The sequence below is a fragment of the Dermacentor albipictus genome, chromosome 4, assembly GCF_038994185.2.
Source record: "Dermacentor albipictus isolate Rhodes 1998 colony chromosome 4, USDA_Dalb.pri_finalv2, whole genome shotgun sequence".
Classification (NCBI taxonomy): domain Eukaryota; kingdom Metazoa; phylum Arthropoda; class Arachnida; order Ixodida; family Ixodidae; genus Dermacentor; species Dermacentor albipictus.
In genome coordinates, this window is record NC_091824.1 from 81,892,426 (window position 1) to 81,908,788 (window position 16,363).

Sequence of the window (16,363 nt, forward strand, 5' to 3'; positions counted from 1 at the left end):
TAAGTTCCCCCGTGTGGTCCTTGGTGTCCTTGTTTATTGGCTTCTTGTGATAAATAAATATCGGGACCCTCTGTTAACCCCCTTACTTCTCGTTCAAGCTGGTGGAGTACTGTTTCGTGATTCTTGTGAAACTATACAGTGCGCCAGTTGTGGATTGCGATTCTCGTGGAACTACGGTATATACAGTGTATCGGACGCGCATCTTTCCTGAACGTGCCCATAATGCACAGTGCATTAGACAAGTTGTCACTGCATCTTAATCGTTATTGAAAGATACATGTCTTTTTCTAAACACTGGAGCGCCGGAAGCACCTTGGTGAATGCATGCTCTCGCGAGTATACTCCAGGTATCGGACATGCCACTGAGCCTGGCACGACCTTTCGCTACGAAATTTCCCGACGGGCTTGAAAGATTTTCGCCGCCAACTGTGAATAGCTCTTAGCGATTCCCCTTGCAGTCGCACTGATTTGTGACATGCGCTATCCTAATGTCGTGACTCGAGCTCGCAGAGTTTGAACCGAGCATGTAACAAGGTATGGTGGCACTGATGTCAGCGCTGTAAGGCAAAAGGTACTGATCTTCCTTACTTGATGCGCCAAAATAGGCGATTAAACACTGCTGATCAAACTCTGTATATAGAATGACCAGTGTCCCGCCGCAAGATTATTACTCCTGCGCGCGCTTTTAACAGTTCTACGGAAGTCCGCGTCAGACGAAGATGTATGCAGCGAGGAAGAAACCACGAACCGAACAGCACACGCTGTGTGCGCATGTGCATTCAATTTCGTTTTCTTTGTCTTGCAAGTTTTACCTGCCCATCTTCTGTCGCGAGTCGCAGCGAGCCTCTTTGTTTTGAAAGACGCAGCCGGTGTGTACAAATGTTGACACACCGATGCACAAAAAGTACACAACCTCTCTTGTTCGCCAGCACTGGCCAACGGAACGTATATTAGTGGCATATATATATACTACTCGACATCACCCTGGCTGCTCCGTATTTCCTTTTTGTTTTTTTGGCTTCCTGCAGCGTTTCTGTACTATATGCTTTGTGCTGCTGACTGCGGAAGCGCTTGCCAAGAAATTTCGTGCCAAACGCAAGCTCGCATAAGCAAGTACAATCGTCGAAGTTTGAATAAATTAAATTTTATGCCCGGGTATTACGTGCCAAAACAACGATCTATTTTGAGGCTCTATTCTGAAGGGGGGGGGGGGGGGGGGGGGGCTTGGAATTAGTTTTGACCCAACTGGGCTTCGTTAACGCGCGCCTACTGTCCTGTAAACACGCGTTTTCGCATTGCATCCCCGTCAAACCGAAGTCACGCGATTATGCCTCAGCACCTATATTGCGCAGTAGCTCGAGCGCATGCTTACAATTGTGGCATACAATTTGTGGCATTCATGTTGGTCTCGTGCATGCCATATAGAATGTATACACCACGTTCCCTTAGGGCCCTCTTACACGCGCAGAAAGTGAACCAACGTCACCCTCAAATCACGCGTTGTCACTGTCCCTGTCATACACGATTGCAAGCCAACAAGAAGTGTTAAGGTATACGTGTTCTCGTCATGTACTTACACGGAACAAGTGTTGTTGCTTCGGTTTGACAGAGCAGACGGCAATACGTCGTTTGCGAACGGTAAGGCCTAAATATATTTGTTGGCGTGAGTGAGACGCACCCTAGCATATCTATCTCGAAAAGCCGTGAATGCAGATGCCCGGGGTGTGTGAACATCCGCTATCATACATGCCTTTGCAGAGAGATATCGACAGACTGCGGAAACGGACGTACACGGACTTGATGTTGACAAGCGTCGCAACATGATTCATTCTTCACTTTGTGCAAGGATGAATGTTGCGCCGCTGTATTTCTTAAGACATTGTTCGAGACTTGACACTAGAGGTTAATTTGTATTTGTCTGTCATTAAGAGAGAGAGAGAAGACAGAAAAGGCAGAGAGGTTAACCAGACGCACGTCCGGTTTGCTACCCTGCAATAAGGGAAGGGGGTATTGGCATGAAGAGAGAGAGAGCATAGTTTCGCGTCGAGCTGAAGGTTCGCACCGAGTCTACGCCCGGTCGCCAAGACCTGTCGGCTTGAGGTAGTGCAACAACTCTTTCGTGGCTTTCTGTGCCATCGACGCGTATATATACGGCCAAGGTGCAAGGATCTTCATACGGGAAATGGTCTAGAGTTCAACTGGTTCAGTGCTGTCCGGAGAACTTCGCGCTCGACGTCGTATTGGGGACAGATACATAGGATGTGTTCGATCGTTTATGTGGTTCCGCAAGTGTCGCACATAGCCGTGTGCCCCGGCCCAATGTGGAACGAGTAGGCCGTTGTGAATGCCACATTGAGTCAGTGGCGGCACAATACTGTCGCCTCAGAGCGGGAAATCCTTGATGGCACTTGTAGCTTTAAGGGTGGAACCAGCCTACGAAGATGACACTTCGGGAGGTTGGGAGAAGACCAGTATTTGTGGCATTCATTTCGGGAAAGCTACCTATAGCTGAGCAGAGAGCTTCCCGTCGGTTGTGCATAAGTTTCGTATTACTTCGCATACATCGTCGTCGGCTTTGCCTGCATGCGCAACAAATTCTTCACTCTGCACTGTTTCGAAGCTTTATACGGCGCGCAATCGCGCAAAGCATCTTCGCGCAACTGGCTAAGCCAATCGTGCGAGGGCGAGAGCAACATCGCGTGCAAATCCGCACTATAGCGGCTTTACAATACGCCCTCACTCTGTTAGCCTGTATTGCAGAAATTTGCGGCAGCGCGCGTTAACTGCAAATGTTCGCTTTTCGCGCGCTCGATTGTTTGCACGTAAATACCTGAGCGAGTCAAGTGACCTGCGACCGCGAGACATGGTTCGGCTTGTCGCGTGCATGTATGCATACGCGAAAGCGTACATATGCAAAGCTGACCGCCCTTGCACATGCTTCGCTTGCCGCTTCGATCTAAAGGTGTGGAAATTGCGAGGGAAAAAAAAATGGAAAAAGCTCAATAACACATGCATGAGCTACCACCGGATCACGGCAGTCATGCAGAGCATCATCTCTGCCTTTGCGGCGTCACTTATTTCTTTTTTACCCCTCCCCCTGGCAAGCACACACACACTCCTGTCGCATAGACCAAGAAAACTGAGTTCACCTTTCTCGAGCGATTGTCCCCACAGCTGCCTTTCCGACGAGTTCGTAGTCAAATGCAAGCTCTCGCAAAGGCCATCAATAACGCTCGCGAGGCCAATTGAAACCTCATATTATGCATTGTCTCGGGCCACGGACGCACACCCTGGTTTTGGACACCGGTATACGGTTGTACGGAAAAAAAGCCCGACTGCATAAAGCATCATTGCACCGAGTATACGCGCGTGCAACTGTAAGGCGAAGCCAAAAAGAAAAAAAAAAACAGAAAAGAAAGAAAAAGGGAGGGGGTTTTATAGCGAAACGAAGAGCAACAGGACCTGTGTATACGATCAACGGCAGTGCGACGTCCAGGCGCCGTTGCCGCTGCACGCTATGTACGCTTTGCAGAGAGACAATCATCAATTTCAATATACGAAGCAGTTGTCGCACGTCATTCGCGTACGCATATATAGGACATCGCTCACGGACAGCCCCGGACATGTGTCGCCCGTCGAAGAATGCATTGTCCTCGTGTGCACAAAGAAGATCGCAGTGGACGCGACAAATCTGGGTGCAAGTACGCGCAAACCCCGTTGCTGCTCACGTTTCCGAGTTCACATAACGAAGTAAATAAATAAATAAATAAATAAATAAATAAATAAATAAATAAATAAATTGAAAGCGGCAGTTCTGTATAATTATAAAGAACAAGACTCTTGCAACCGTGTTGCCTATTCATTAATTCTTCACTTGATGTTTTCTCTTTTCCTCTCCTCTTGTTCCCTCTTCAGTGCGAACAAATGCATTCCCGAAATGGAGACAACCTTCGTCGAGCAGCGATATGGTCACGTATACGGATCGAAGACAAGTCCGTACTTCTACATGCATACACACGGTTGTGTAAATGTTGCGAATGCTTTTGAGGGGCAGTTTAAAGCCACGAGTCCCAGAACTATCGGTGTGTCATAAGATCGATTCAACGGTAAACTTCATTTAGCCACACACAGTGTAAGCCTGCGCATATCTTAAATTCGGAAAAAAAATGCCACCCTTATATCCCGTATCACAACGTGAAAGAATGGGAAACTTGCTGCAATTTAATAGTTTTTCTCCGCGTATACATGTCCAAAATTTGTTGCATGATTTTGTTCTGTGTCCATGTCTCACCGCGTAATGAACTTAAGGAAAAGAGAAAGAAAAAAACCGTGCTATTGATTCTTACTATATTTCCGTTTAGTTTCCTTTGTCGCGTCGGCGGAACTACCGCGCATGCAGCTATTGCTGGTCGTTAAGTATATCGAGGAGGAAGAATAAGGGGCGAGCAAACGTCGTCCATGCGACCTTCCATTTCGGATTCGTTCTGCTGTCTATATAGTTAACGTCTATACGGCACGCGGCTTGACGTTGCCTCGAAAGGCGTACATGCTAGTGCCATTAGTTCTGTTTAACATTTACCTTAAACAAAACTGCGCTTCACCTGCGTGCATATTTTTCTGTCTGCTACAGTTAAAAATGTGCAAGTGAGATTTCGCTTTGTTGATCGGGATATATGGGCGCAGCAATGCAGTGCGTCGTAGCTGCATGCGTTACAGACTCGGTGTAGATGCGTATCCTTCGGCGAAAAAGCAGCATTGACGATTTGTTTATAACCCGTATGGCACGTATTGACTCTTAGGTTAAGTCAGTCTTGAAGCAGGCACTTAATATTTGATTGAGAAGCACGCCCGACTCAACTGCATGCAGGGGATACTGTGAACTCAACAGCTTTATTTCGAACATCACGATAAAGCAGCGCTTCAGAACGATGTTATTGTCTTCACAGCCCATGCCGCTTATAGCCACGGTGACATATTGGTTAAGAATCGGATGATTAACACAAAAGATGAGAAGCGGGCTTGCGTAACGATCAGGGGGTTGTCAGATAGGCGTAAAAAACAGAGGAATTACTAAGAGATGTGGCATCTATACCGATGCTTCCGGTGCTTTGTCCATGCACTGCTCCACGTCTGCTCGAAGCCTTTGCCGTCCCGTCAGGCTATGTTCGATGGTAAAATCTGCAGAATTTCTTTAGTCATTTAAAATTGAGTTTATATAAGTGCCATACAATGTTTAACCAAGTTCTCGCCGTCTTTCCAATTCGATGCAGTCGCATCGTTCATCGTTATTATCTTAACCGCTGTGAAGTCAAGACACCGTCCTTGACCATGTGCGAGACATCAAACGATTAAATGAATGGCCGAAGAATGTGCTGAATTACTGATCCAGACCGTAATCGCACCTTGCACCTCTCTGACCGACAAAGCCGTAAACTCAGTCAGGAACAGAGTACACACTGTAAGATAATTTACACCCTTAAACGTGATAAAGGTTGTAAATGTGTCTATAACTCATACCCTTAGGGCGTCAGTTATATAAATCACACCCCAAGGGTGTGAGTTATAGACACATTTACACCTTTTTTCACTTTTAAAGGTGTAAATTATTTTACGGTGCATGCGGCATAGAAGGAGTCAGTTGTGCTCGCGAAGCATTTCGGGTGCGTGCGTGTCGGAGTACAAGTTAGGGAAACAAAAATGACGACGAATACGTAAAGTTACAAATCGGCCACACCACACTTGCCGTATAATTAATGTTTTGCGGATAAGTTCACAGAGAAGCTGTTAATTAAGGAGACTTCCACGACCATTTCTCTTGCTAAAGGGCTATCAAATGTCAATCAAGGAACCCCCGGCAACGCAACCTGCAACGGGTTCCAAATTAATATTTTTGAACTGCCGTAGTTCTCAATAATTATAAAATAAAAGTTAACTCATTTAAAATTTATTTTTTTCAATAAGTTGACAGTGTGTTCCGCGTAAGATACGGGAGACAGATTCTTGCAACCACGCTCTATATATACACTGAATGCCCATTCCTTGAACACTAACTAAGTAGCGTTAATTTCAGTTAAATATCTCGCTCTATATAAGGTGCTCGTTAATATTATTCAACTACAGGTAATTAAACAATTTATTGGGCGACTACTGCATGATGCCTGGCGCCCAATGTTATGTGGAATGTGTTGACGTAAAGATAACCTATTTAGAACGCTGTCTCTAAGAAATACCTCTCCTCACTGAAACACGTTGTGTTGCAGCCCACGGCTATGCGACAGTTCGTGTGCAGCGGGAAGTTCTTCGGTAAATTGGGCCGTTCGTAGAATATGTCTTGAAACGAACAGCTAGAAGTGAACATCACAGACAATAACATTTTCTTTCTTGCAATTTTTTGTGTGTTTAGTTCTTAGCGGGGGTTTATATATTTAGCATGACGTTGGGCTGGCAGGTTATTCCGTGGCTAGTTTATGCCAGACTTTTGTCGTCTGTTGAACAGTAGATTACAGGTGGCTTAAGCCTATGCTGCGGGCTATTCCATTTTTGTTCTTTGCACTTTTATTTTGTACGAAGTGAAGCGGAAATGCGTGCGCTGTTGTTAATTAACCGAGATGACACATTCTGCAACGCGTGCAGGGATTCCTCCTTCCTTGTTTTGAGTCACATTTAACTCCGTCACACGATACCAAATTATGTGTTTTCGAAACCTATTGGCAATTAAATATATAGCATATATGCAATAGAAGAACTTTATAAGAAAAAATTAAAACATGGGGCAACTGGGTCAAGTCTGTAAGGTTAATCATTCGTCTTATCTCAATTATATAGTAGACAGTACTATAATATGTTATGAGTGGAGGGGTACGTATTTAATTGTAAGCTACCTGAGAACAATTCAAACCCCATTTTATTCAGCTTCGAGTGGTTTCGTGCCTCCTATTTTTTGCCACAGAAAACTTTTGTATCAGTCGATTTTACCGTTGATTTAGACGCATAGTGCCCAGCATGCAAGGTGATAGCCCAAGCAACTGCGCTTGTATCGCAAATGTCATATACTTAAGCATATATAAACAAAATGTTTTAATAACACAAGTGTAGCGTTTGTTCGAACCTGACTTGCGTTCATTTAAGTAAATGTTGCCTCTGCAAGCTCTCTTATAGGAAACGAAGGCGAAGCCACGGCAATGTGTATAAGTGGCGCACTAATCTTAAATCGCGCTTTGTGTATTGCACCGTAAAATCATTTGCACACTTAAAAGTGCAGAAGGGTGTAAATGTGTCTATAACTCACACCCTTAGGATGCGAGTTATAGACACATTTACACCCTTTTTCACTTTTAAAGGTGTAAATTATTTTACAGTGTGCACGTAAAATGCGTGCAATTTTTGACGCTTATGAACTTGTGTCCTGACGCACTGAAGTTGCCCCTACGAAAATAAGAGCAGAAGCCGAAAAGTAAGGTCTATGCCTTTCTCAATTACCCTTCTGTTCTCGCATCCAGAAAAAAATTCTGACGAAAGGAGTGCTTCTTAATTCCTGCTTTTACGCAACTCCTGCGTAATAGCAGACGTCGGTCAACTGAGTTGTTGCGCAAACTACTGGCGAAGGCATGCTGGCCAATGGTGAACAGCTCTTACGAACGAAAACTTTGTATATATGGTTTTGGCGACGGTAGTGCAGTGACCTCTTCCACTCGATGTCACCACTGCGAGTGGTAGGTATACGTACGCGCGCGCAGAGAAGGTGGCTCTAAATATTCATGACCTCATGTAGGAATGCGAATGACTCTTTGCATTCCGGAAAATGTACCGGCCTAAGCAGATGACGTAATGTGGTGGCTGCGTCCGACACCGGGCATAACATCAAAGGAACGCCTAACTGACTGTGGAGCTTCGTGCGTGAAGCTTCCATGTATACAGTGAACCAAGCTTAACTCCCTTCCTCTTGTCCGTTTCCCCTAAACGCCTTTAGAGTCAATGTTTCTGTATGTTATTCTCTTGCACTATCTCTTTCTCTCTTCGTGAATTCTGCCCCTGATTATTCTACATATACTCATCCGTGTTGTCTGTGGCTTGGCGTGGTCTTCACAAATGTCTGTTCAGTTCGCATCGGAATGGACGACAGCCTTGCAACTGCGGCCGCAAGGAGACTGATCTCTTTTACTAGTCTCCTCACTATACAGTGCACTTATATGAAACAGATCTCTCAATTGCATGAGATGGCCTGGACAATCGCTCTATGCTTGAAGCCTGAGAATCCTCGAACACTGGTCCAGACCATCTCCAGCTCAGAAAGCGTTGAACTCTCTCTGTCTCCCTGCTTAGTTTTTCTATATATCTTTCGTGCGGTGTTTTCATGGGACAGCTACTTTGGCTCGCCACGGATGCGTGTGACCGAGAACCAAAATGTACCTTTATGTTTTTTTTATTCGTCTTACAGCAAAGCTGTTAGCCTCTAGTTGGTTCGGATTTTTCGTGGCGTGCTCACCAAAAAACACGGCAGCTGGAAATGTGGTTTGTGTTTGAGTTTACGCGTAACAGACTTATGTTTTCTCGCACATTCGAATTACAACCCGATGATATTATGTCTGCAGGTTGTGTGCAACTTGTACTTTACGAATTTTATGACGCATCTTATTTTGACGAATTCAGTTACTTCAATAACGCACTTGCGCTGCACGGAGGGCCTACAAGAATGAGGATGCAATGCATGCTGTGCTATCGGCGCCGCTACCTAACCGCCGCGGTTATTCAGACAGACATCAAATGGCAGCTGTAAAAGGGCTTTGTCTTTCAGTTTTCGCGTAACAGATCTATATTTTTATGGACGACGGGCTTGTGCGACCATCTGTGACTATTAATGCGATTTCTGTAAGACAACACACGTCAGCGCACTCACCACAATTTCCTTCTTTCCTTCCCTCCTCTCTCTCCCTGTTTGTTTTCCCCTTTCCCATTCCCCCGGTGTAGGGTAGCCAACCGGACGTTATTCTGGTTAACCTCCCTGCCTTCTACTTATCTCTTTCCCTCCTTCTCGTATATTCGAATAACAATCCGAGGCTATCATGTCTTCAGCGTGTGTGTAAGTCGTATTTTAGGCATTTTCTGACGCATTTACCTTTTAAACAATAATTTACTTCAATAAAGCCCTTGTACTTGGCGGACGGCCCAGAAGAATGAGGCTGTGTACTGCACTTCCGCACACGTGCGTGCGCGTGTGACGTACGTCGCTTGTGGTGGTGGTGCTTGTGCAACGTCGTCAAACGTCAGATGGGGTGAACCTCGGCACCAGTTTTGCTGTGCTTCCATTTTCACAGGGTGGAATGGAGACGGATTTTTTTATGCAGATGCACTATCTGGGCATGTTGCAACGTACGATTCAGTGTTTGTTGAATGCGCGGGTGATGATGATTTTAGCGTCACCGTCTTCTTTAAAGGATAATTATTGGGTATATCAACACGTATATTCATACGAAGCCTCAAAGAATGTATGATGCGAGAAGCCAACTGCTTTGTTCACCCGTCCTCTTAACATCGTAAACTTCAACCCAATAAGGGTCAGTGACAGGTTAACGATAATTTGAGTACGCTCTTCAGAGGCTGATAGCGCAGCATACTCGGTGTGACATGACCATGCGAGAGCCGACGCTTCAAAGTTGATCTGCGCCCTTCGCACCGCTGGTAGTGAAGTGATATCGGGTTTTGAACGCTTGCAGAGACAAACACACACGTTACCGTGAACGCGCCATTAATAAACATGTCCACTGCATGATAATGGCTGTGGAAACAAAATACCGTGTACTATGCAGCCTGCAAAATTCGTGCTAGCCGAAATAGAAAGACAATTTTCAGATGAGACAGAATATTCAAGTAAAAGCGATACGCATATTAGCTTTAGCGAAGTCCCCGAAGCACGATGCCGCAAAAAATTCCAGCGGTCTTTTGGTTTCGTAAGTATAGGATTTGAGCTCTCGGAATTTAATTACTTAAGCTCACAGTTGCAAACAGTGTTAGGGCATTCGATCTGAGTTAACGGTGTCCGGAAAAAGAAGCACTTTGCGGATCTTTTCTATGCTGTTTGGGTAAATGGGTTTTATTTTGCACTTTGTACATATGTTTGTATTTGCAAGCGTACCAGCGGTGCGAGATGTGCAGGTCGACTTCAAAGCATCGGCACTCGTATGGCCATTTCACACCAGTATGCAGCGTTAACGACCTGCCGGCACAGGACGCAAAGACGCGTGGACGTTTTCCAGACGCTCCCAGAAGAAACCCGTTCTTGCCTTGCGGGCGCTCTCCCAACTCAGGTCGAGAGAGAATTTCCGGCATATCGTCCTCCTCACCCTTGCGCCCAGAACAAAGGCGCGGGCGGGGTCCAATTAGAGCGAGGCTCCGCCCACAGAGCGAACTCGATCCTGATTGGTCGAGACGCTCTTCGGAGGCACCGTTAAGATGGCCTGCTAGACTGCGCGTGGGAGTGCGTCTCAGCGCGTCTTGAACTCGGATAAGGCAGGCAATCGAGGCGGGAATTTTGAAGGGAGAGGAGGCCTGATTCGTGGATGGCCTTCGGTGCGTCGGTGCATCTTGGTCAGCCAATGCAATCTGTCGAGATGAGCTGCCTGTCGCCTTCGTTTTACGTTATTTTGTTTGCGTTCCCGATTGCTATTCATGGGCTTCATCGCTTTGAGCACAGATTGAAAGACAAAAGGCGCTTCTCTAGAATTCAGAAGTGGGTGTGTTAAGAGACAAGGAAGATGTACGTTAGTGAAAATCCCTTCACGCTATTACGCAGCGGGCGCCGAAATGCAAAAAAAGAAAAGAAAGTGATACGCGTATGCATCATCCTTTCTTTTATTCTTTTTTTTGCTGCATGCATGCAGAGTAGTCGAACATGGGAAGATAACGAATTCCAGCCTCTTCTCCAACAGCGTACCGTCCACTTTGTTACAATTCATGCACGCTAGACGTCATAGCCAAGGGGGAAAAAAAACAGAAAAGAAAAACGATGCGGCTTTTCAACACCAGTGTAAGAATTCGCAAGTGCGATAATGTACATTTGCATTCGCGATACGTATGTGGCACGCATTCACCTTCCCAGAAAGCTGAAACGCTAATGAATGTAGTATATTTAGTTTAATATAGTCCCAACCCTATGGTAGACATAAAGAAACAAGAACAAAACAAAAACAAACAAACAAACAAAAAAAGGATGTTTTTTGAACGGTTCCTTTTCACGTGATCTATACAAGCGTAGAGTACCTGGAATTATCAGAGCATGAAGGCAAGCTCTGGTTGACGGCCCCCCCTCCCCCCCCCCATTACCATGTGCCATAGAAACGGATATCAGTGGTCTGCGTGGTTTTAGGTACCATTTTGGCATGAGCTGTCGATCCTACACGAAATGTAGCTCTTCAACGACTACGGGCGACGCTAAGTAGTGTTAAAAAAAATTGGAGCTAAATTAAAACGTGTATGACAAATTCGCAGCTGACTAGCCGCGGATTTCCATCGCCAGTCAATGTGCTTATGCACCATCGTTTCGGGTACCCTCGATGAAATATGAAGACGATGTCATTTGCTCATGCGTTGTACTCTTGAAAAATTTTACTGCGCTAAAGTAAATGGCTGCCAGACATGTTATCACCGAAGCATGTGTGCCCAGCAGCTGTCACGTAGTCTTCTCTTTCTTTTTTTCTGAAATAAAACCAATTACTGCTTGCCGGCTTAGCAAATGTTCCGTTTTCGCCAGTAAAATAAATAATGTTCACACGTCAGCGCACGACAGATGCAGGAAACGGGAGGGCCTTTAGTGGGGGAGGCAGCCCGTGAGAAAGGGTGAGTGAAAGGCGTTGACTCACCCGCGCTTCGCTCAAGCCGCCGGCGTCGAGTCGACGTAGGGTGACGCGCCGTGACGCAGATGCCAAAACCGCCGACGGGGGACTACTAGCAGCAACCGCCAGCCGGCGTCGCGTCGACGAGCCTTGCTGCCTTCCTTCGCTCGCTGGCGCCGAAAAAGCGGTGAGCGCGGGCGAGCGCGCGCGCGTCTGGTCAAAAAGGCGAGCACGCTGGCGACTGGCCGCGCCAAAAGGTGCGCAGCGCGGGAGCGCGCCTGATCACGCTTACGCCAGTCGCGCCCATTGGCCCCCCATGCGCCAATGCCCGCGCGCGTATCGGCGCTGGCCGTGGGCGGGGCTTGACCCGGGGGAGGAGCGTGACCGAGCGCGCTCGCTCGCGCCGCGCTTTTTTTTTTTTTTCCCCTTTGCACTTTTCCCGCGCGGCTTTCGGCCGTGGAAGACGACGCTCGCGACCCAGGAACCGCGCCGACGCGCGGCGAGAACGCGCGCGCGCGCTTGCGGCGGACGCGCTCGCCGGCGTCGGCGGCTCCGCGCGCCTCCTCCTCCTCCTCCTCCTCGCTCGCACCGCCATCACGCGCGCATACGCGCCGCCCTCCTCTCCCGAGCGCAACTTGCGCGCACCGCACCCGCGCCGTGAACGCGCGCGCGAGTTGGAGCGCTCCGGAGCGCGCAAGGGTGCGTCCCTTTCCCCGTTGGCGTTTCCCACCTTCCTCCTCTGTCCACGTTTTCCCGCTCCTTGCACCCCCACGTCCGTCTTGCGCGCCTTTATTACACGAATTTTTTTCCTCCCCCCCGGTGAAGTGAAGAACGGGAAAGGCGCTGCCGCGCGGTCCCCAGGTTTCGTGATGCTGACAGAGTGGCGAGAAATACACTCTCGGCGCGTTTTCCCAGGGTATCGATCCTCGGAGCCCCTCTGGCTGTCAAAGATGTTTGTTTGCGGCCTGTGTTCATTCTTTTTTAGCACTGTTTTCTCTTTCTTTCCGTGACTGGCTGGCGCTACCGTCTAACGGACCTGTCTGCTGCCCGAACGACCATTGGAGAGCGATTGATGTCGTCAATAAAGAGGAGGCTAGCAGCTTTCTTCAATGTTAACTAGAAAGCATGCCAATAAGCTTGTCACTCAAACTTGACTTCTGGCATTAACTTCCAGCAAGTGCTACGTAGTTATGTTTTTATTTTTTAATTATCGTTTCTGTCGTGTTTGCCGACCGGCCCAACTGCAGGTGTTTGGCATTTTACCGTAAGGTAGGCTAAGCTAAGAAGGAATGTTAGAGCATTCCGTGAGAAACTTGTCTTGGTGGGTCGGACGACCTCTATTACCATGTAACTGTGTGATTTTGGTATGCTCTTTCGCGTTTTGCAGATGCAAATATGAATCTCAGATATGCCGGACCATCAGCATCGCCAGAGGCGCAGCTGGAAGGCATGGCTGCATGATTGAGTTTCGCTAAATAATTCCTCTCGTCGTCTTACATCGCGAGTTAGCGCGATTGCCTGTTGCTCTGGTGCACATTGCTCTAGAAAGGCTCATTTATTAGTGCTAAGATTGTGCTAACAATCTGCTTTCTTGGAATGAAGCAAATGAAGTAAATCCGGATTTGATAGCAGCTATATATATCATCGCTTGCTTAGCTCGAGACCTCAACTGCAGACCCTATCAAACTTTCCTACAACACGCTAAGGATGGACTGTTCTATCCGCTGTAATAATGGCCAGGGCTACAGAAAGCATTTGGACTTTGGCATCCCGGTGGCGATCAATTCCAAGGTAAAAAAAAAATATTGATTGGGCGGTCGTCAAGCTGACACGGTATCGTCCAGTCCAGAAACAAACGTGTGCCATACGTGCGCCGCCTAATCCGCGGCCGCACGCGCATACTTATCGCTCGCCACTTCACACTGGCTAATCTCGGCCCGTCGTCCACGCCCAAAAGATCCTCGGCGTCAAGCCGTCGAGAGTAATAGGCTTCTACGCTCACGCGCCCGAGCCGTCTACAATATAGCGCCGTCGCGCATGCAAGTGAGCCCACGATCCATCCATCGAGGAGACAGCGGCTCTAGCGCGCGCCGTATATATATACACGTATATATAAATGCACAGCCGAGCGAGCAATCGCCTGATCGAACCGAGCCGCACTGCCGCGTGGTCTTCTTGATAGCGAAGGGCGCGACGCCGCGTATACGTGGCGTACGTCTCATCGCGTGCACTTCGCCGATCGAGACGATGAGAAGACTCGCCTCGGATTGCCCGAACGATTGGTCGGGAGTGCGCGCGCGCCCGCTGATCTCTATACACGACGGCATATACCGCGTGTCCCACCCCCACGCCCGGCGTGTCAAGCACGCCAGTCGAGAGCCCCGGGGACAACAGCAGATGAAGCCAAGGGCGCCGCGATATAACCGCGCTCGGTTCGATCGACGTCGCCGCGCCGCAGCCATGGAGCACTCACACACAGCGAGCGCGCGAGCGAGCGATGGATTCGCGGCGATGGATGAGCTCATCCATCACGCGGGCCGCGCCGCGACGCCGCTGCTCAGCCGGGGTCCTCTCTCTCTCTCTCTCTCTCTCTCTCTCTCCAACGGCGTGCGGTTATTATTATTGCGCCCCCTTCTCTCGTTGCGCCTTCTGCGGCCTGCCTGCCTGTCCTTCACTTGTTTTAGCCGCGCGGACGGGCTTCTTTTATTTCTTTTCAACCCTCGATATGGCAAGCAAGGCTTCCGCGTGTGTATACTATATGCACGTCGAGGAGCGCGAGACCTTCCCTGCGCGAGCGCGATTGCACCGGGAAACGCCTGTCGAAAGCACGTCTTTCTTTTTTTTTCTTTCTTTCTTTCGATCCGTCTCGTCGTCGTCGTTGCCTCCCGCGTCGTCATTGCTCGGAGTTATCATCGAGCGACGCGGCTGATTAAACGCGCGCGCGCGCGCGCTCTGAGGCCGCCCCCGCGCGCTCCCGTGACGAGCTCGAGGCACGCTTGCCCGAGTCGTGGGACGTGTACGCGCGCTCGGTGGTGTGTATACGCGCACGCCGCCGAGGTTGCGGAACCTGTCGCGACGGGGCCGGTGCGAGTAATTGGCAATCCAAGAGTGCTCTCAGACGAAGCGCGCCCGGCGAGGCCGTGCGCGTACGACTTCTATATATACAAGCGAAGTCGGGCTTTTCTCGGAGCTGCAGTTACACGTTCCGTGTATGTGCACGTGCAACGTGGTGGGATTGCGCACGCCCCCAATCTCTCGGCAAATGTGGCTTTGGGAAACGATTGCTCATTATACTTAGAGGTATATGCTTATCCTGGATTTCTCGTTTATCATTCACCGGTTAAGATGTTTAGCTGTACGCTCTGTGCGTGTCGATTAGCTCTTGACATGCATGTGCAGTGAATTGTGAAAGAAGAAGGAAAAACAGTAAAACAAAGCATGCACGTCATCCTCTCTCTCTCTCCCTCTCTCTCTCTCTCTCTCTCTCTCTCTCTCTCTCTCTCTATATATATATATATATATATATATATATATATATATATATATATATATATATATATATATATATCAATTTTCGGTTTTGTAGCTCGAAGTAAAGCTAGAACGCCTACACAAATCCAAGACCCAGCCTTCCCGCTCTGACATTGCATTTTTCAGGAGGAAGATGTTTCGCGTCCCGCTTAAGTTCTTATTGACACAGATTTGTTCAGCGAGAAGGGGAATTTGGTATTGATTGTAAAGCATCACCAATCGCTTGCCGCAGCACAACTGCTCAATGGGTACTTGGCTACCTATGCTTTGTGACCCCTCTTCGTATCAGTAATGACATGGAACCTATAATCATGCCGCATGTAACGGTGTGGTATGCTTATTCTCGTAGTTTTAAAGAATACGCTCTCGGGAGCGATGAGCGACATTATTTTGCAAACTTCACGATAATACTGTTCCAATTCATTTCATTCTCCGTTCGGCACCTGACGTGCCAAGTAAGCTCCGGAGGAGATGAACTTTTTGGAAGCAATGCGGATTCATTGTGGAACCTCAGCCCGATCAGCTGCAGCTGGTTTTTTTGCAAAGCTGCATTCTTTTATGTATCTAACATTATTCTCCTCCTTCTCATTATCCACATGACGTACCTTCCGCCCTGACATCGATGGGTTCGGAACTTGGCGCCCTGCGAGGCGCCGTTGGTTGTTTTATTCTACACCCGGCTAATCGGTGGGCAATATTCTGCGTCACAAACGCAGCCCTATAGAGCGCCTTATTATTATTTTTTTTGTGCAACTATACGCCTGCTACATGGCATTCCTCGAAGCGAGGAAGGACTACATTTCGTCGCTTACATCTGGGCAATGCATTCAGCAACGCATATACATACTAATGCTTGACAGGCATGGCCGAAAGCGCAGATTGCAACGACTGCGACGGAGAAGAAACTTTAGTACCCCATTTAGGCTATAGATGCTGCCTGTACTTTGGAGTCGAAAGGCTCGCCCTCCACACGGCTCTGTACCTGCTCTATAAGCGGAATAACC

The 16,363-nt window shown here is 48.1% G+C and overlaps 2 protein-coding genes across 4 annotated transcripts in view; one reads left to right on the forward strand and one right to left on the reverse strand.

Moving 5' to 3' along the window:
• The window catches only part of LOC135913354 (paired box protein Pax-6-like), a 206,620-nt gene extending 194,543 nt beyond the window's left edge, over positions 1–12,077 (reverse strand). For 2 of the 3 annotated variants that reach the window (XM_065445952.1, XM_065445954.1), the window contains exon 1: positions 11,856–12,077. The gene's annotated coding sequence lies outside the window, so the exon portion shown is untranslated. The remainder of the gene's footprint in view (positions 1–11,855) is intronic. The other variant, XM_065445953.1, reaches the window with a different exon arrangement.
• The window catches only part of LOC135913334 (glycine receptor subunit alpha-2-like), a 359,566-nt gene that overhangs the window by 198,087 nt on the left and 145,116 nt on the right, over positions 1–16,363 (forward strand). The window lies entirely within an intron of this gene.